At 49.9% G+C, this 21728-nt stretch overlaps 1 pseudogene; it reads left to right on the plus strand.

The window, feature by feature from the left end:
* Nucleotides 1-3561: 3561 nt before the first annotated feature.
* On the plus strand, nt 3562-21721 carry LOC113223101 (annotated as a pseudogene).
* Nucleotides 21722-21728: the final 7 nt, after the last annotated feature.

Consider the following 21728-nt stretch of genomic DNA (forward strand, 5'->3'; position numbering starts at 1 on the left):
AGGCAGGGTGGGCTTGGACTGCAGGACATTTCTTGGACATTTCTTCTAGAACATTCTGGTGGGGCCTTTGCAGGTTGGGACATGTCAGGCCATCTGTCCTCAGAGGGTGTCTATGAGGACATCGGAGCCTTCCCCATGGGGGAGAAAGACGAGGGACCTGCAGGATCCGGGGACCTGGGCCTGGAGGAGGACTATGACGATGTGGGAGAGCCTGAGGACGGCGCTGGGGAGGAGGCGGAGGAGGCCAGGGTGCTGCTGAGCCCCGCAGGTGTGCAGCTCTGTGCCCTGGCATCCATGGTGCTCTTCCTGCTGTACTGCTCCTATGCAGAGGGCTCCGCTCTGGCCAGCGCCTGCATTTAAAGAACCTGAGAGCTGCTTCTCATGTGTCCGTGACTTTCTCTCCTGTCTCGGGCCTGGGGCATTAGGACTTCTGGCTGTCCTTTTGAAACTGCATCTCCCCGTGGGTAGATGTGGACTTAGGGAGATCATAGGTCTATATTTGGGTTGCTTTTGCAGCTGAGCAGTGTCCTTCCAGCACCTTGTCCCAGTCTGCTGCAGGAGGGGCCCTGGGCAGCCCAGGTCACTGTGAGAAGCTATATCACTGTCTCCTGACCCACTGTGTCCCCTTATTGTCCCTTTGAGGCTTTGCTTCCCAGCAAGAAACCGGGAGATGAGAACTCCTGGGCTTTGAGAAATCGCTCAGCACCCCAATGGACCCTGTGTCTGTCTCCCTAAACACAGGTGGGGCTCCTTTCAGCCTGGGTCCCGAAGCTGAGGCTGGGATGGAAGACCATGGTGGCCTCTGCCCTAGGATGTGAGGACCTGGAGCTGACAGTGGGGATGTCAGTGTGAGGGGAGAGTGGGATAAACCAGGGAAGGCTGGGGTCTTCCTTGTCCTCGCTCTCAAAACAGATGTTATTAAACTCTCTTTGAACTCACTTATCCATCATTAATTCAATCCAGAAACATTCGACAGACACCATCATGGTCCAGGTTCTGTTCTGGGCCCAGCTGTCTGCCTCACCTGGCCCTTTGTCTTCTCGTCTGAGGGCGACTGTGTGTGTTTCCAGTCCACATTGTTTTCACTGTTTTACTGAGTTGGGATGTGGGCTACTCCTCCTGGAACTCAGGCAGGAGGGTCAGGGGTCTCCCAATCTGGCAAACTCTTGGATCATTTCTTGCCTCTGCTGCCACCTGACTTCCAAGGTTAGGGGCCCAACCTTCAGTGTGGCTCCCTGATGAACCACCCCTGGGTTCCTGCCTTTCATCTGCACACACAGTGCCGAGGGGGATGGCGAGGGCTCCGCTGGGCGCTTGAGGTCAGAATCTCCATTGCTTACAGCTGCATTGCTCTGATGGGCCCTGAAGCCTTCCCTGACCATCCTCATTGCTGACCACACCCTCCTAGGACCTAACCCACCCACAATTCCACCCACCCAGGATTCCACCGCGCAGGACCCATCAGGCATGTTGAGATCTTTTCTGACTTCTTCATCTCAGGTTCCAGCATACTGGTAACACCCAGGTCTAAACATCCGGTGAGTCGTCACCGGTGGGGTCTTTCGGCCGTGCGGGCCTGTCTGGCCTCTGTGTTTGCCCTGGCGTGTGGGCAGCGTGCTGTTGGCCTCAATGACACTGGCTCCATAAGCAATGAGGACCCCAGCTGCACCCTTGGGGTCCCTCTGCACGCTGCCTGCCATCCCCCAAACCCCTCCTCTGTCCCAACTTCCTGGGATTGTGAGGGGGCCCCTGCTTGGGTCCAAGGACCCCCTTGGGTGGAGAAGATAAACCAGAAGCCCCTTCCTCAGACAGGAAGCCCAATGAGGGTGCTGAGGGGACGTCCAGAGAGTGTGGACAGGGCCTCTGGGCAGGAGTGCGGTGCTGAGGATGTGTGGCCAGCTTCTTGGGGTGCAGCTGGAGTAGCTCCTGATAGAGCTGGGGGCAGAGGGCTTACCTCACGTCTGAGCACACCTTGCCCTCTGAGAACCGGCAGGGCCTGCTCTCAGGCAACAACCCCTCATCGAGGGTTGGCCAACCAGGCTTGACTCTGTGCGAGGCGTGTCCTTAGGGCAAGGTGGGGGTAGGGGATGTGGGTGGTCCCTAGGGTGGGTGAGGGCAGGGAGGCATGAGGTGTGTGGAGGGGCTGTGGGGGAGAGAGCAGCGAGGTGGCAGGAAATGGGATGAGGTGTGAGCATGAGACACAGACCTGGAGGACACTTGGGGAGCAGAGTGAAGCTGTCAGTGCCACGGGGAGGACCCTGGTGTCACCACCCGCTCCAGCCTTGCCGTGTGTGCCAGCCTCGCCCGCTCCAGCCTTGCCGTGTGTGCTGGCCTCGCCCGCTCCAGCCTTGCCGTGTGTGCTGGCCTCGCCCCTCCCATTTCTTCCCCTTGGTCTCCCAGCAGCAGTGTTTTTATGAGTTTTTTTTTTACAGCGATTGGCACAGACACAGGGACCTAGAGCTGCAAACCCTCCCCCAAGGCCTCCCCAGGGCTTTCACCTTCCTGACTCCGTGTGCAAGGCACTAAAGAGGCCCTTTGCAAGTCAGAGTGCGGGGAAGCACCTGAGGCAGCGGCAGGTCCCAGGCGCGGGGCTCCAGCACACACAGCCTGGCAGAGGGGCCTGTGACCTTCTCTGGAAATCTGGTTCCGTCTCACTGCCCTGGTCTCCACATAGAGGTCTAGAAACCTGAGTCACCCTGACCTGAACTGGTTCGCTGGCAAATCTACTGGAAATTAACCTTTATTGATATTATGCTGCTTATAAAATGATAACGTGCTTAATTATTGTACATTTTAAAACAGGCCAGACGGGGTGTGGCTGATGCCTGTAATCCCAGCACTTTAAGAGGCCAGGGCAGGCGGGTCACTTGAGTCCAAAAGTTTGAGACCAGCCTGGGCAACGTGGTGAAACCCCATCTCTAAAAGCATGCAGCTGGCATATAGACTTGCCCAAACGCAAGTGTTTATCCAGCCGTGCGTAAACACTGCCCCTTTCCGGCCTTGTCTCAGATGCCGCATCATTGATTTAATCCTCTTTTGGATTTGGTGGCTTCCCAAGGACACAGCCTCACAGGGAGGCCATGCATCCCTTACGAATTCGGGTCGCAGGGCACACACGTTTTTCAGAATTTTGCTCCCATTGCTAGGTCTGTGTGTTCACAGCGCATGAGCTTGGCACGACCCTAGGTCTTCAGCCGCACCTTTTGTGAGAGGCAGAGAAGGTCCATCCCTCCCCTGCCAGGCCCTTGTGTCAGCACCTGTGGCCACCAGGGCCTTGCTGAGAATGGGCCCTCACTGGTGCAGCTCACACCTGGGGCTGCATTGGGCACCAGCTGCAGGAAGCCCAGCCTGGCCTCACCACACGCTGCTGGCACCGTCTGGGCTGAGGCACGGGTGACAGATGACAGCTCTGATATGGGGGGAGGAGGCGAGGGCGTGCACGGGTTCCTTCTCAGAAAGGTGTCACACTGAGTCGGCGTCCACCTTCCATCCGGGGGCAGAACACACATCCCTGCCACGAGAGCATCAGCCTGGGGCACGGCAGCAGCAGAGTGGCCAGGCATGGCCTTGTTCCCTCTGGCACTGTGGCCCCTGCTCCTGGCCTGCTGGACCCGCCCTCCCGGTGAGTGTGTGCCGCTGCCTGCAGGGCGCTGGGGGTCAGAGCCCCGGTGTGCAGGACATTCCATGGGGGAGGGGGCCACGACACCACAGTGGTCCCGTCTGCTCCTTGCTGTGAATCCTGGGAGTCTCAGCTGGCGACCACAGAGGGCTGGGGTGTCCGCTGCGGGGCTCGTGAGTGGGCAGAGTGATCACAGTCTTGTTTTCTGTGGGCCTTCCAAATGCATGTGAAAGGCCCACAGAAAACAATTTCCTCAGAAAATGGTCCTTAGGCCGTTTTTGTTAACATTTTGTTCATTTTTGTTGATATTTAAGTTTGTTCATGTCATTGGTGACATCCAAATAATGCGCGAGAAAACTTGGGAAAATCAAGAGTAAGGTGCAAACTGGGCTGGAAGGTGAAAGTTAGATTTCTAACTTCGGATGTTCTGGGCATAAAGTACTCAAGGGTACCTTTGCCATGACGCCTTTCCTATGTTCTTGTCCCCGAAGCTCCCGCTGCAGAGTCCCTGGCCCTGGTGAGGGGTGGAAACCGCTGCGAGGGCCTCCTGCAGGTGCAGTCCCTAGGGCAGCAGGGCCTGGTGTGTGGGGACCACTGGGGCCTGGGGGAGGCATCTGTGATTTGCAGGCAGCTGGGCTGCGGTCGTGCCCTCTATGTCCCCACGTATGTGGTGTGGCCCCAGGAGGCTCAGCAGTCCTTGCTGCAGGGCGTGCAGTGCCAGGGTGTGGAGGCCTCGCTCTGGGACTGCTCCCTGGGGAAGTGGGGGTCACTGAACGGCTGTAAGTGTGAGTGCATCGGTGCAGTCCACTGCTCAGGTAGGACGGGTGCCCCGGGAGCCACTTCTGCCAGTCTGTGGCCCTGTCCCCACCCACGACCTTCACTTTGGGGAGGAGGGGTGTCACTTTGGGGAGGAGGGGTGTTGCCTGAGTCCCCCTGGGGAGAAGACAAGACCCTTCTTCCTGGGGTGCCTGTGACTCCAGTGCTGTGACCCTCAGACCCTCATGGCACTGTATGACCCCACGTGTGTCCCCTCCAAAGGCCCAGACAGCACAGCACAATTGAGGGACATCACACACCGAGGCCAGCCCTGGCCGGGACTCCAGCCCGAGTTCAGTCCTTTTGGGTTCAACTGACTCGTGGCAACCATCAAACACTGGGGGCCAGTGGTGACCACAGGACCTTGTGGGGTGAAGGGTCCCTCTTTTCCTCCCCTGAGTGGCTGGCATGAGTGGAGGCACCGGCCTGGGGGCTCAGGCAGGTGCAGAGGCTGGTGCTGAGTGAGGTGCTCCCTCCTGGCCCTCATCTCGGCTTTCTGCTCCTGTGCTCTCCCTTGTCAGGGCCCACTCAGGAGGCTCTGAGCTCCTGGATCTGCCCCAGATTTCAGCAGCCCTGTCCTGCTCAGGCTCTGGCTGGGACCCTGCCCTTTCCCCCCTGCTGGATTGTTGGTGGGAAGCAGAGGCCCAAAGTGGCGTGTGTGAGGAGAGAGAGGAGGGACGTTGACACAGGCAAGGAGAGGCCACTGGCACCAGAGGGCCTTGGCCTGCAAACTCCAAGGCATGAGCTCCAGAACCAGAGACAGCTGGCCCTGTGTGGAGACCACTGTGGGGGTATGACCAGGGGCCTGGGATACTGGGCTGCAGGGCCCCTCAGAGAGGAGCAGATGGGCCGATCTCCTATGTGCTGTCCTCCCCACTTGATGGGCCCTCCTTGTGGGCAAGGCCCAGAAGCCAGAGGGCATGGAGCTTGTCCTGCCATCTACGCAGGTGGCCTCTTGGGCACAGGGTGGTGGGGAGAGGGGACCTAAAGTGGGCAGGTACAGTCTCTGGCTGCCCCCTCTGGGGTCCTGGGCCCAAAAGAAAGACCTCTGCTGCAGACTCCCACACACCTCATCCTCCATCAAAGGCCACTGCCTCAGTCCACACATTAGGGGTGGGAGGACCACGCCCCAGCAGAACTGAAGTGGAACCAGAGTGGGCACCTGTGTGTGCAGGAGGAAAGCTGGCCTCCTTGGGGCTGCGTGGTGGAGGCAGCCCCTGTGCGGGGACCCCGGTGATCCGGATAACAGAAGGCCCTGTGATAAGCTGTGGCTTGCACCAGAAGGAGGCCAGTGTCTTCTGCAGAAGGCTGGGGTGCGGCCCAGCGCTCCAGGCATCCAGGCCCCACCTCACAGGGCACCCAGGCTGGCTGGGCTCGAAAGTCATTTCCTGCCAGGGAACAGAGTCCAGCATCTTCAACTGCAGGTTCAACCTGAACTTCCTAGACCACTGTGACCTCCCAACAGACTCTGAGGTGGTGTGTGCAGGTAGGGACGCCCTTTCCTGAGAATCTGAGACGGGAGGTGTCCACTCAGAGCAGTGTGCGGGGACTGAGGGGATGGCCCTGGCCTACAGGGTGTGGGGTTCTTGTCTCCGGGGCTTCAGCACCTGCCCAGCAAGGCCCCTATGCTGCTGCCCTCCTGTACCCCTGTCCTGGGGAGGGAGAGGGGCTGGTGGCCCAGGGGTCACCCGGCGAGATGGCTGACACTGATGGCGGCTCCTCCCTCAGGGCTCTGGCCAGGGTGTGGCTGGGCACTGGGCTTAAAACTGACCAGGTGGTTAAAGTGGCCTGCCAGGGTCCAGGCCCAAGCCTGGGAGTGGGCTCTATGACACAGATGTGGGGGGGATAGAGATCCTTGTTTGGGGGTGGGGACTGTTGTTGCTGTCCGAATGCTGCGGGAGCCAGGACCCCAGGGAGATTGGAGGGTGGCAGAGGCCTCGGCCTGCACACCCCAGGACCTCTCCTGCCGCTTCAGAGCCCCAGGGGCCGGGCCAGCCCGGGTGGTCCTGGGTCCTCCTGCATCGGTCCTTTCCGTGGGGCCCGAGGGCAGCGGTCAGGTCGCTTCATCCCAGAGGCCTACACCGAGCCGGTCCTGTCCTGTGCTCCAGTCCAGCGTCTGCCCCCAGGACACACCGAGGCCCGGCTGGTGGGCGGCGAGCACCCCTGCGCCGGGCGCCTGGAGGTGAGGCGGGGCCTGACCTGGGGCACCGTCTGCCACGCGGACCTGGACCTGGCCACGGCCCACGTGGTGTGCCGGGAGCTGCAGTGCGGGGCGGCGGCGTCCACGCCCGAGGGCGCCCGCTTCGGCCGGGGCTCGGGGCCGGCGTGGACGGAGGCCTTCCGCTGTGCGGGCAACGAGTCGCTGCTGTTCCACTGCCCGCGGGCGCGCGGGAGCCAGTGTGGGCCCGGCCGTGACGCGGGGCTCAGGTGCACGGGAGAAAGTAAGTCACCCGCGCGGCTCCGGGGCTGGGTCCGGGCAGGGAGGCTGGGGCTGTGGGGCGCGGGCACCGCCGCTCCCTGGACACCGAACCCTGCGCTCGCGCCCTGGGCCTGGGGCTGCTGGGACCCCGAGCTGCCTGCCTCCGTCCCTCCCTTCCTCCCTCTCGCAGGTGTTTGTTGACCTGGAGTTGATCGTCTTTGCAGGAAGGTTTATTCAGGACCCTTCTCCATGCGGACCCTACATCCCTGTCAATGTATCGTTGGCAAATATTCCCCCCGTTCTGTGGGGTGTTTTTCACTCCCGATGATGCCCCTTCAGGCACAAGCTTCTAGTTTTGAGGAAGTCCTGTTTACCTATTCATTCCCCTTTTGTTTCTTGAACTTTTAGTGTCATATCTAAGAATCCAGTCTCTAATCCAAGGTCATGAAGACGACTCCTGTGGTTTTTTTCTCAGTTGTGTAGTTTCAGCTGTTATTTGACCTTTGATTGACTTTGACTTACATTTTGAATATGGTGTAAGGAAAGGGTTCCATTCATTCCTTTGCGTGCGGCGCCCAGTTGTCCATTTGTTGAAGACACTATTCTTTCCTTATGTTTTGAACGTATGTATTTATTGTTCTAAAATGACACATAATAATTGTACAGTGTGATGTCTCAGTACATATTTACTTTTGTAATGATTAGGTGATCTTTCCTATTGAATTTTCTTCACACCATGTGAAAATCCTTTGCCCCACATGGATACACTTATTTTGGGACATTCAATCTGTTCTGTTGACTTATATGTGTATTTTCATGCCAGTGACATACTGTGTTGATTACCGTAGCTCTGTGGTAGTTTTGAAATAGGGAAATGAGTCCTGTAAGTTTTTCTTCTGCAGTATTGTTTTGGTTATTTAAGGTCCCTTGAAATTGCATCTGAATTTTAGGATCAGTTCTATCTCTGAACAAAAAATGGTTGTTGGGATTTTGATAGGGATTTCACAGAATCTGTGGATTGGTTTGGGAGTATTGCCATCTTAACAATATTAAATCTTTCAATCTATGAACACAGGATGTCTTTGCATTTGTTTAGGTTTTCACTGATTGTTTTCAAAAATGTTTTGCATTTTTCAGTGTATAAGTCTGTCTTGGGCCTCCTTGGCAAACATTATTATTATTATTTCATTCTTTTTTAAACTGGCACATTTTGAACACATATTAATTGTACACATTTATGGAGTATAGTGCAGGGTTCCAGTGCATGTATATATTGTGTAATAATCAAATCAGGGAATTCAGCATATCCATCACCTCAACATGATTGTGTCTTTGTGGTGAGGACATTCAAAATTCTCTCTTTTAGCTATTTTGAAATATACAGTACAATACAGTTAATTGTATCCGCCCGCCTGTGCTGTAGAACACCGAAGCTTCTCTCTCCTGTCTCTACCGTTTCACCAGTTGACCAGTCACCACCATACCTCCTCCTCACTACACTCCCTAACTCTGGTAGCCCCCATTCTACTGTCTACTTCTATGAGATCAACTTTTCAAGATTCCATGTGCAAGTGGGATCCTCTGGTGTTTGTCTTTCTCTGACTTATTTCACCTAACATAATGTCTGCCAGGCCATCCACGTTGCTGCAAATGACAGGATTCCATTCTGTTTTTAAGACTGAAAAAGATTTCATTTTGTGTAATATATAGACCACATTTTCTCTATTTACCCATTGATGAACATGGGTTAAGTCCATAGTTTGGCTGTTGTGATTAGTGTTGCCATAAACATGGGGGTACAGATATCTCTTCAACTTACTGATTTTCTCTCATGTTGTCGATTGTTTCCTTTGCTGTGTGGAAGGTTGTTAGTTTTCTGTAAACCCATTTGTCTATTTTTGCTTTTGTTGCCTGTGCTTTTCAGGTATTATCTGAAAAATCCTTGCTAGACCAATGTCCTGAGCACTTTCCCTGTTCTCTTCTAGTTGTCTCTATCGTTGTGGGTCTTTCATTTAAGTCTAATAAAGCTTGAGTTGATTTTTGTGTATAGTTAGAGGTAGGGGTCTAGTTTCATTCTGCATGTGGATATCCAGTGTTCTCAGCACCATTTGTTGATGAGACTATCCTTTTCCCAATGTGTATTCTTGGCACCTTCATTAAAAATCAGGTGACTGTAAGTGCATGGATTTATTTATCTTCTCTCTTTGTTTCACTGGCCTATGTGTCTATTTTCATACCAAGTACCATGTTGTTTTGGTTACTATAGTTTTGTAGTATACTTTGGAATCCAGTAATGTGATGCCTTCAGCTTTGGTCTTTGCTCAGGATTGCTTTGAGTATTCTTGGGGTCTTCTTTTATTATTATTCATAGTTAGAATATAGAAATGCAACTATTTTTTATGCCCTCTTTTTTCCTGAAATTTCTTATGGCTTTAAATAGTTTTTTGGTGGATTCTGTAGGATTTTCTATATGTAAGATCATGTACCTGTGAATACAGATAGTTTTTCCTCTTCCTTTCCAATACAGATGCTTTTTATTTCTTTTTTCTTGCCTAATTTCTCTGGCTAGAACTTGCAGTAGAATGTTGAGTAGAAATGGTGAAAAAATGTATATTTGTCTTGTTTCTTATCTCAAGAGATAAGCTTTCAGTTTTTCTTCATTGAGTATGATGCTAATTGTGGGTTTTTAATAAATGTTCTTCAGTACATTGAGGAAGTTCCCTTCTGTTCTGGTTTGTTGAATGTTTTATCATGACAGTCTGTTGTATTTTGTCAAATGCTTGTTCTGCATCAATTGAAATGATCATGTTTTATTTTATTTATTTATTTTTTCCTTCATTCTACTAGTGAAGTGAAGATACCTGGTGCTTGGCTTTTCTTTATTCAGTGGTTTTTGTTTACTGATTTATTTCCTTTACTTTTATAGCTCTGTTCAGGTTTTCTGTTCATTATTGGGTCAGTTTTGATAATTTGTGTATTTCTAGAAATCTGTTCATTTCATCTAAATTATCTAACTGGGGGGTGAATACTATGAAATTAGTCAAGGTGTTATTTTACACTTCTCTTTTATTTCTGTAGATTCCATACCAAGTACCCCCCACATTCATTTCTGATTTTGGTAATTTGAGTGTGCTCTCTCTTTTTTTTTTTTTTTTGAGGTGGAGTCTCACTCTGTCACCCAGGCTGGAGTGCAGTGGCGCGATCTCAGCTCACTGCAAGCTCTGCCTCCCAGGTTCACACCATTCTGCTGCCTAAGCCTCCCGAGTCATTGGGAGTATAGGCGCCCGCCACCACGCCTGGCTAATTTTTTTTTTTTTTGTATTTGTAGTAGAGACTCAGTTTCACCATGTTAGCCAGGTTGGTCTCAATCTCCTGACCTCGTGATCCACCTGCCTTGACCTCCCACAGTGCTGGGATTCCAGGCGTGAACCACAACGCCCAGCTGGGTGTTCTCTTTTTCTATTGGTCAGTCTAGCTAAATATTGTCACTTTTGTTGATCTCTTCACAGACTTAGCTTTTATTTTTGTTATTCTCTCTATTGTTTTTCATTCTATATTTCATTTAGTATCTCCTTCCTTCTGCTAGCTTCAGGTTTAGTTTATTCTTCCTTTTCTAGTTTTTAAGGTGTAAATGCCATTATTGATTTGAGATATTTATTTGCTCCTAATATAGATGTTTGTTACTATAAAATTTTCTCTAAGCATTGCTTTCATTTCAATCCATACATTTTGTTATGTTGTGTTTTCACTTTCATTCATCCAAAAGTATTTTCTAATTTTCCTTGTGATTTCTTCCTTGACTTATTGGTTGCTTATGAGTGTGTTCTATTTGTTAATTTCCCAGTTTCCCCTTTTAAATTTATTCCTAACTGCATTCCTTTATGGTCAGAGAAGATGCTTTTTATGATTTCAGTTCTTTAAAATTTATTTGGACTTGATTTATGCCTCAACATAGTGTCTACCCTGATGAACATTTCATGGACATGAGAGAAAAATGTGTATTTTGCTGATTTGAGCACAGTGTTTCACATATGTCTGTGAGGTTTAACTGGTTTATAGTGTTCTTCCAGTGATTTCTTTCCTTATTAGCTGTATTCATAGATGGTCTATCCATTATTAAAAGTGAGATATTTTTGGTTCTAGTTATTATTTATAGTCATCTATTTCTGCCTTTAATTTGGTCAATTTTTTTCTTTATTACTTTTGGCTCTGTTATTAGCTGCACATATGCTTATATTTGTTGTATATTCTTTTGATGGACTGACCCTTTAATAAATATATAATCCTCTTCTTATCTCTCCTCACAATTTTTAACTTAAAGTCTGTCTTAGTCCATCTAGGCTGCTATAGAAAACACTGTAGACTGGGTAATTTGTAAATGACAGAAATGTATGTCTCAGAGTTCTGGAGGCTGAGAAATCCAGGGTCAGGGAACCAGCAGATTCAGTGTCTGGAGGGACCTGTTCCTCATAGATGGGGCCTTCTTTGTGTCCTCATGTAATAGAGGAGCAAAAGAGGAAAAGGGAGGAAATTGCTCCCTTGAGCCTTTCATAAGGGCTAATGTCCTTCATGAGGATGGAGCCCTCATGGTTTAACCACCTCCAAAAGGCTTCACCTCTTAATACTGTTGCTTTTTGGATTCTGTCTCAGCATGAATTTTGGAGGAACATGAACATTCAAACTGTGACTAGGTCTATTTTGTCTGATATTTGTATAGCCACTTCACCTCTCTTTTGGTGACTATGTGCATGTATATATTTTCTAAGCTTTCACTTTTAACCTAATGGTCTTTTGATCTGAAGTGACTTTATAAAGAGAGCACATTTTAAAACAATTTTTTAAAAACAATCCATTTTGTCCCTTCCTGCCTTTTATTTAGATGGTTTAATCCCTTTACATTTAAAGTAATTACCAATAAGGAGTATTCACTTCTGCTGTTTTTCTATTTGTTTCATACATGTCTTATTTTTTTGTTCCTCAATTCCTCCATTACTGCCTTCTTTTGCATTTAATTGACATTTATAGTGTACCATTTTCATTCCCTTCCCATTCTGTTTTTTTATTTTTTGGTGTATTTCTTAGTTTTCTCTCTAGTGGTTCCCCTGGAGATAAGAAATATTTTAAATTTACAAACCTCTGGTTTGCACTAAAACCAACTTAGTTTCAATTGTATACAAAATCTCTGCTCTTATATTGTTATTGTCACTAATTCATCTTTACACATTGTTTGTCCATTAACATAAATGTATAATTTTGTTTCATACCTATTTTTTAAAGCATGTATGAGCAAACAAAGGTATAACAAACCCTGAATACAATACTGTTGGCCTTTATATTTTCCTATGTAATTATCCTGATCAGTGTTATTAGATTAATCATCAGGCTTTGATTTACTGTTTAGTGCCTTTATTTCAGCCTGAATTAAACCCTTTAGCATTCTTTGTAGGACAAGTCTACTAGCAATGAATTTCCTCAGCTTCTGTTTAAAGTTCTCCTTCATTTTTAAGGATAGTTTTGCTAGATACAGAATTTTGGAGTGACCAGGGTTTTCTTTTCAGCACTTTAAATATACTACTCCACTGCTTTCTGGCTTCCATGGTTTCTGCTGAGAAATCAACTGTTGGTCTTATTGAGGATCCCTTGTACATGACAAGTCGCTTTTCTCTTGCTACTTTCAAGATTCTTCTCTTTATATTTGTCTTTTGAGAGTTTGATTTTAATGTGTCTCAGTGCAGGTATTTTTAAGTATAACCTGCTTGAAGTTCATTGAGCTTCTTGGTTGCAGACTTATATCTTTCATCAAACTTGGAATTTTTACCATTATTTCTTCAAATATTTTTTCTTTCACTTTCTCCTCTCTCTCTTAAAAAAAATTTTTTTTTTTTTGTTATTCTGTGGAAGAGCCAGTGTTCTCTCTTTCTGTGACTCTGATTATGCATCTCTTAGTATCCTTAATGGTGTCCCACAGGTCTTTTGGGATCTATTGATTTTTCTTTATTCTTTTTTCTTTCTGCTCCTCAGACTAGATAATCTGAATTGACTTATATTCAAGTTCATAGATTCTATCTTTGCTTGCTCAAGGGAGCTGCTGTTGAACCTTTTAGTGAATTTTTCATTTGTTATTGAACTTTTTAAGCTACAGAAAAATCTACTCAATTCCTTTTTATAATTTATATATTTTTATCAATATTCCTTATTTGGTAAGATATCATTATCCTGGCTTCCTATAGCTTTTTGAGCATATTTAAGGCAGTGTATTTAAAGTATTTGTCTAGTAAGTCTAATGACTTAGCATCCTCAAGGACAATTTGTATTTCCCTTTTCCCCCTATAAATGTGTCATAATTTATGGTTATTTTGCATGTCTCATCTTTTTTATTGGAAACTGGACATTTTGAATTATTATACTGTGGCAACTCTAGAAATCGCATTTTTCTCTATCACCAGGGTTGGTTGTTGCTGATTTTTTTTTTTTCTTTGAGATGGAGTCTTGCTGTTTCATCTAGGCTGAAGTGTAGTAGCATGATCTTGGCTCTCTGCAACCTCTGCCCGCTGTGTTCAAGCAGTTCTCCTGCCTCTGCCTCCCGAGTAGCTGGAATTACAGGCACCCACCACTAATTTTTATATTAGTAATTAGTAATAATTTTGTGCCTGGCTAATTTTTGTATTTTTAGTAGAGACAGGGTTTCACCATCTTGGCCAGACTGGTATTGAACTCCTGACCTCATGATCCACCCGTCTTGGCCTCCCAAAGGGCTGGGATGACAGGCATGAACTACCGTGCCCTGTTTAATGACTTTTCTAAAGTCCTTTTTTAAAGACTCTTTGTTGCATGTGACCACTAGGGTCTCTTTTTTGTTGGTTAGTGGGGTTAGTGATTAGACATGTTTCCTTAAATGCTCATAGTAAAAAACAGACAAACAAGTACTCCCGACTCTTCCAGTCTTTGCATGTTAGCTCTTTGTTGGGGCACACCGTCAATACTAAGGCATTATTCTTCACTCATTCCTTATGCAGAACCAAATTTGCCACTTCTTTCTTCCTTAAGTGTTTTCAAGTTGTTCCCAGATACTAGAATTTCAAAAAAGTTGGTTATGAGTTTTACCACCTAGTCATTACATTAGAGGGAGATGGAGCTTTGGGGTTCCTTACTCTGCCACGTATACTGTTGTTGCTACTTACCCTCAGGCATTTCCTCTGAAGTGCAGGGTGTGGGGTATGTTTAACTAGGCTCACACCAAGAACCAGGTGTAGCAGCACGTGTGGGGCCTGGGGAGTGGGGCCAGGAGTGCTGTCCCCTTTCCCAGAGCTTTGGCTGGCAATGAGAAGCAGGATCTGAGAGGGTGTGTGGAGCTCTGTCTTGGTGCTCACTTCCTGCTTATTGGAGACAGCATTCGGCAGCTTCACCTTTATTAGCGTTCCCCTGTGCTGGATGCATTCCAGAGCACTGACAAAGTATATTTCCATAGTTTTCCCAACTTAATCACTGCCTAAGTGAACGGATGATGCCCTTCACTTTTTGATTTCTCAGGCAATATCGGTGACGTCACTCGCCAAAGCTGTTTTCATGCCCTCAGTCTGTTCCCCCAAGTACTGGACTGTGTAACCAGGCTCAGGCTCACATGAAGGAAGGTGCAGACAGTGTCTGCCATGTGCGAGCCACACTGACTCCTCCTCTCCCCCAGAGTTCAGGCTGGTCAATGGCAGCAGCAGCTGTGAGGGCCGCGTGGAGCTCCAGGTGCAGGGGTCCTGGGCGCCCCTCTGTGCCACCCACTGGGACATAGCAGATGCCACCGTCCTCTGCCACCAGCTCAACTGTGGCAGTGCGGTGGCCGCACCTAGAGGAGGCCATTTTGGGGACGGGGATGCTGCCATCTGGCCTGACGCATTTCACTGTGGGGGGACAGAACCCTACTTGTGGAATTGCCCAGTAAGCACCCTGGGCGTCCCGGCCTGTGCCCCAGGAAACTCAGCCTCTGCAGTCTGCTCAGGTGGGTGCAACCAGGGCTGTGGAGGAGGAGGGTAAGTGAGAGGCATGGACAGAGGGGGCGGAGAGGGAGGGGCCCTGCTGTGGGGTGGTTCTGGGCCCCTCCCGCTGACACCCTGGGTCCCCTGTGCGTCCCCATCCCCAGGTCTGCCCCACGCCCTGCGGCTGAGGGAAGGACAGAGCCGCTGTGATGGCCGCGTGGAGGTCTCTCTGGAGGGCGTGTGGGGCCGCGTCCTGGACGATGCTTGGGACCTGCGCGGCGCGGACGTGGTGTGCCGACAGCTGGGGTGCGGAGCGGCCGAACAAGCCTATGACGCACCTGCCCCCAGCCGCGGGTCCGTCCAGGTGTCGCTGAGCCGCGCGCGCTGTCTGGGCACCGAGACCCGCCTGACTCAGTGCAACGTGTCCGCGACCCTGCAGGAGCCCGCGGGAACCTCGCGGGACGCCGGCGTGGTGTGCTCTGGTGAGGGCAGAACCGCATCCCCCGTGGCCCGTCGCCGCGGGGTCCTGGGCGTCCTGACTCTGTCTCTCCACAGGGAGCCTCGGGGTGCGGCTGGCCGCGGGGCCAGGGCGCTGTGCGGGGCGCGTGGAGGTGCTGCACGGGGGCGCGTGGGGCACCGTGTGTGACGACGCCTGGGACCTGCAGGACGCGCACGTGGTCTGCAGGCAGCTGGGCTGTGGCCGCGCCCTGAGCGCCCTGGGGGCCGCACACTTCGGAGCCGGGGCAGGGCGCATCTGGCTGGACGAGCTGGGCTGCCAGGGCCACGAGTCTGCGCTGTGGCAGTGCCCGTCGGCGGGCTGGGGCCAGCACGACTGCAGGCACAAGGAGGACGCCGGCGTCTTCTGCTCAGGTGAGCCGCGGTTGGGTATCAAATGATCATGCTGTTTTATTACATAGAATCGTGCGTACTTGCTTTGCAGAATTACATTAAAATCTCAGGAGCTGTTGTCTTCCTTGAATGCAGAACTTCCACAATGTATTGGGTGAGGTTCCTCTTAGTATAGTAAATGGCACCGGGCAAAGCACTTTGGTTTCCTGCACCTGGAGCTCGTCAGCTTCCTGGAGCAGCCCCGTCTGGGCTCATTTTCCACCATCACCAGCTCAAGTGAGCTTGAAGTTTCCATCCGGAATTCACGTGTATATATATATTTATTTTGAGATGGTCTCACTGTGTTGCCCAGGCTGGAGTGCAGTGGTCCAATCACATGTCACTGCAGTCTTGACCTCCTGTAGTCCAGTGATCCCTCAACCTCAGCCTCCCAAGCTGCTAGGACTACAGAAGTGAGCACTGCCACTGGCTTCAGATTCTTAATTTTGATCCATATTTTGGGGTACTGGAGAACTTTTTGCAGACTTTATATATATATATGTATATATATATTTATATTTATCTATTTATTTATTTTTACAAAGTCTTGCTCAGGCTAGAGTGCAATTATGCAGTTTTGACTCAGTGCAACCTCTGCTTTCTGGGCTCAAACGATCCTCCTGCCTCAGCCTCCAAAGTAGCTGGGACTACAGGCATGTGCCACCATGTCTGGCTAATGTTTATTTTTGTAGAGATGGAGTTTCACCATGTTGTCCAGGCTGGTCTCAAACTCTTAGACTCAAGCAATCTGTAGGGTCCAGCCCCACAGGGTCGGTGGGTTTTTCTTCCCATGTACAGAGATAAGATATTGTAGAAACAAAGATACAAGACAAAGAGATAAAAGAAAGGACAGCTGGGCCCAGGGGACCACTACCACCAAGACGCGGAGACCAGTAGTGGCCCCGAATGCCTGGCTGCGCTGTTATTTATTGGATACAAGGCAAAAGGGGCAGGGTAAAGAGTGTGAGCCATCTCCAAGGATTGACAAGGTCATGTGCACCGGACAGGGGGCCCTTCCCTTTTAGGTAGCTGAGGCAGAGAGAGAGGACAGCGTACGTCATTGTTTCTTCTATGCTCTTTTCAGAAATATCAAAGACTTTAATACTTTCACTAATTTTACTACTGCTATCTAAAAGCCAGAGCCAGGTGTACAGGATGGGACATGAAGGCAGACCAGGAGCGTGACCGCTGAAGCACAGCATCACAGGGCGATCGTTAGGCCTCCCGATAACTGTGGGTGGGCCTGGCTGATGTCTCTCAACTGCCCCACGACTCCCTTTCCTTGTCAGCTAAGTAGTGGGTGTTTTTCCTTGGCACCGACGTACCGCTAGACCCCAGTCCACTTGGCAACGGGCGTCTTCCCAGAGGCTGGCGTTACCGCTAGACCAAGGAGCCCTCTGGTGGCCCTGCCCGGGCATAACAGAAGGCTCACGTTTGTCTTCTGGTCACTTCTCACTATGTCCCCTCAGCTCCTATCTCTGTATGGCCTGGTTTTTCCTGGGTTATGATTGTAGAGCGAGGATTATTATAATATTGGAATAAAGAGTAACTGCTACCAACTAATGATTAATGATATTCATACATAATTATATCTATGATCTGGATCTAGTATAACACTTGTTATTTTATATATTTTATTACACTGGCACAGCTCGTGCCCTCGGTCTGTTGCCTCAGTGCCTCGGTGGCTTGCCGCCCACAGCAATCCACCTGCTTCAGCCTCCCAAAGTGTTGGGATTACAGGTGTGAGCCACCGTACCTGGCCATTTTGCAGACTATTTTTGAGGTGGTGGATGAGATTTATTATTATTATTATTATTCACGCATACCCGAGAGTCTTTGTGGTCTCATCTTGTCCAGGTGTGGTCATTCTTGGGTGATGGAATTTTGTCATTTTGGGGGATGGGTTCTCCAGAGAAGCCTGTGAGTGAGCGGGTCATGGGCTCCCCACCTGACCTGCAGTCTTTCCAGGCAATCCCGGGGGAGACGCTGGATGCCGGCAGAGACTCTGGCAGCTCATCCAAGTGTGGGCTCTTCTCATTGATTTTGGTTCATATTGTACTTTAGAAACGTTTTCTTCAGCGGTATCTTGGATTATTACATTTATTTCAGTGATTGCGTTCTTTGTATGCAATGCTGGAGTCTCGTGAGTTTGGGTCTTCTCTATGTTTCTGAAATTAATTTTGGCGTGGCTCCTTCCCCAGGCATTCTTGGGGCATTTCTCCAGGTGGCACACCACAATCTGCGTTTCTGTCGGTTCTGCTTTTCGGTCCTCTGGCGTATTATTTTGCCCTCCTCACCTCGTCTGTCACCTCATTTTTGTGTCTTTATTCTCAGCAGCTTGTTTTCTCCTAATGACATTATGCTCCGCTCTCATAAAAGGTCCATCTTTTTCTGGCATCTCAGTGAGAATGGCAGGTCATTTTCTAGAACATTCTGCTGGTTTCCGTGGAAAGCGGCTGATGTTAGCCCTTCCTCTGCATCTTCCATGTGGTCGTTGGTCTCTGGTTTGCAGCATTTTCCTCCGGTGGCTGCTTTATCTGTTTGTCTGTGAAGCTTCATCCTGGGGACCCCACCTGAGCTGGCATCTGCAGGCATCTGGCCATCAGACCGTCTGCTGGAGCCAGCATGTTGGGCACGGCCAGTCCAATTCCCGGGGCTGCCTCTTTTTCACCTGGGTCTCAGCTAGGGGTGCTCACGGCTCCCGCTGTCCCACTTGTGGGCAGGTGGACAAGCAGGCCACGGAGCCCTGCTCAGCTCTGGGCTGCCCCCATGGCCTGTGTCTCCTGCCTGTGCTGCTGCTTTGCCCAAGGTCCTGTCCATATGTCCAGGGTACAAACTTCAATTGTGTTGGGAAAGCAGATGGGACTTTTCATATCTGAGGGACAGGAGCCATTTTAAAGAATTAGAACAGTAATTTCTAGACATAGGTAGAGAATATCTCTTGATAGACTTTACAAAAATACTATATTGCTAATATTTTTGAGAGAAAGAAATATAAAGTATGTTACATGGTGTTAAAATCTGAGTCCAAAAAATTTGAAAGAAAAAACCATCTGTAATCGCAACAGCCGGAGATAAAGCCACCGTGAATATGTAACGTGCGTGAAATTGATGCTGAGTAACCAGCCCCACCACAGGCAGCAGGGATGCGTGTGGCTCCAGCTTCCGTGGTCACTGCCTTTGGCTGTGCTCAGCCTGGTGGTTTTCTGTCCCAGCCAGGCTCCCTCAGTGCCTTCGGTCACTTGATGGTTAGGTGGAGCCCTGCTTTTGGGCCCCGGCTGAAGGCAGGAGTGGTGGAGGCTCTGTTTCTGTCATGATCCAGCCTTGGTTCTAAAAATGATAGCAGTGTCAGCCTAGGAACAGGAACAGGCACAGAGTCTCAGACCCTATTCCTTGGCCCAAGTCCTGAGGCAGCCCGGACTCAAGGACTGGGGCACCGACTCAGTGAGAGGGTATGGAACCAGGCAGGGGATACTTGTGGACACGTTTGTATTCTATCACCATGAATTTCTTTCCAGTATTTTTTCTAAGCTTATTTTAATTAGATATGATCCTTTTGGATGCAATTTATACCCAATGTTCTCCAATTATCCTGGTACAGGTATTTTTAAAATGTTACTACAGTGCTTCATGGCATAGCTTTAAGGAATTGTCTAACATGCCATTAGGTGACCGTATTAGTCTGTTGGACTCTACACTGCTCCAAGGGTAACATTGAACATATTTGGGCACTGATCAGTCAGGACCAAAGCTATCTCTGAACATGGGGCTGAGGTACACACACCACACACACACACAGTTAAATAATTACTACAGTCAAGCCAATGAACATTCTACCATCTCGCAAAGTTACGCTTGGTTTCGTGGTAAGAGCACCTAAAATCTACTTTCCTAGCAAATTTCCAGTGTACAATCCAATATTATTAACTACATTCCTCCTGCTGTATGTTGGGTTTCTAGATTTATTCATCCTGCACAGTTGTGTACCCTTTGGCCTACTTCTCCCCATTCCCCTGCCAGCTGCCCCTGATAACCGCATTCTATTGTTTTTATGTAGTTGACTTTTTTTTTTTGCTCCCATATGTAAGTGGGATCATGCAGAATTTGTCTTTTCATTCCTGGTTTATTTCATTTAACATAATGTCCTCCAGGTTCATCCATGTTGTCACGGATCACAGAATTTCCTTCTTATTTGAAGCTGAACAGTATTCCATAGCATCTATGTACCACATTTCTGTTTTATTTTTTTAAATCGACAATCTTCGTACATCTGTATGGGGTACATAGTGGTGTTTCAATCCGTGTAATGTGTAGTGGTAAGATCAGGGTAATTAGCAAACAATCATCTCAGACATGTTTCATTTCTTCGTGTTGGGAACATTCAATATCCTCCGTCCAGCGATTTGAAACCAGATAATAGACTGTTAATTACGGTCACCCTATGGCGCTACAGAACGCTAGATTTATTCCTCTTACCCAGCTGTAATTTTGTATCTTTACAGATCTCCTCCTGTCCCTCCCTCCCCCAACCCTTCCCAACCTTTAGTATCCTCTGTTCTGCTTTTTACTTCTAGGAGATCAACTTTTTTAAAGCTTCCATTTGTGAGTGAGAACATGGGGTGTTTAACTTCTGTTCCTAGCTTGTTTCACTTAACACAGTGTCCTCCAGTTCCATCCGTATTGCTGCAAATGATGGGATTTTATTATTATTATTATTATTTGTTGTTTTTTTAAATGGCTGAGTAACTGCCGTGTTTTCTGTATCCATGTATCTGTTGTTGGACATTTACACTGATTCTACATCTTGGCTATTGTCAGTAGTGCTGCGGTGAACCTGGGCGTGCAGATGTCTCTGCTGTGCTGATTTCATTTCCTCTGGGTCTATACCCAGCAGTGGGATTGCTAGGTTGTGTTGTAGCTCTGCTTTAAATTTTCCAAAGAAGCTTCACACTGTTTCTATAACTGATCGCAGTGCTGGGACCCCCTGAGTCTAGCCCCCTCCTTCTGAGACTGCCCCTGGTGTCCAGGCAGGGCACTCCTTGGCCTGACTGTGCTTGCCTTGCAGAGTCGGTGGCTCTGAGGCTGCGAGGTGGGACCTGCTGCTGTGCTGGGTGGCTGGACGTGTTCTACAATGGAACCTGGGGCGCCGTGTGCAGCAATGCCCTGAAGGACCTCTCCTTGTCCATCATCTGCAAGCAGCTGGGGTGTGGGGAGTGGGGCTGGCTGGAGAACAGGCCCTTCCCCTCTGCCGGCACCGGGACCGCCTGGGTGGACAACATCGAGTGCCGTAGGCTGCGCAACTCCACTCTGTGGCAATGCCCTTCCCATCCGTGGCACCCGCATTCCTGTGACCTTCGAGAGCAGGTCTGGATTACCTGTGCAGGTGGGCATTAGAGGTCTCTGGGGGTGCCCGGGAAGAGGTTCATCTGTCCTGACAGGTCACTGGCAGGGGATGCCATCGAATCAGAGCTTGGGCCTGGGGGTCACTGGGATCCACAGCCTTCCTTCTGAAGCTTCTCCAGGCACCGATGCGCTCAGAGCTGCTGTTTAACCTGCAGGATTGTCAGAGGACAGGCCACAGGCTGCTGGGGAGCCCCTCAACTGCTCCTCCTCGCTCGGCTGCCCAGGTACCCCTCTGTCCTTGTCCCTGTCCTCCTTCCCATCCGGGTCCGGCCCCCGCAGTGACAGTGACGGCAGCCCCTGTTCCAGAGGAGGGCGCGCTGCGCGTGCGCGGGGGCGAGGACCGCTGCTCCGGGCGCGTGGAGCTCTGGCACGCGGGCTCCTGGGGCACCGTGTGTGACGACGGCTGGGACCTGGCGGACGCGGAGGTCGTGTGCCGCCAGCTGGGCTGTGGTCGGGCCGTCGCCGCCCTGGGGGCCGCCGCCTTTGGCCCTGGCTCCGGACCCGTGTGGCTGGACGAGGTGGGGTGCCGGGGCAGCGAGGCGTCCCTGCGGGGCTGCCCTGCGGAGCGGTGGGGACGCGGAGACTGCGCGCACAAGGAGGACGCGGGCGTGCG

This window comes from Piliocolobus tephrosceles, unplaced genomic scaffold (assembly GCF_002776525.5).
Source record: "Piliocolobus tephrosceles isolate RC106 unplaced genomic scaffold, ASM277652v3 unscaffolded_38697, whole genome shotgun sequence".
NCBI classification, from domain to species: Eukaryota; Metazoa; Chordata; class Mammalia; order Primates; family Cercopithecidae; genus Piliocolobus; species Piliocolobus tephrosceles.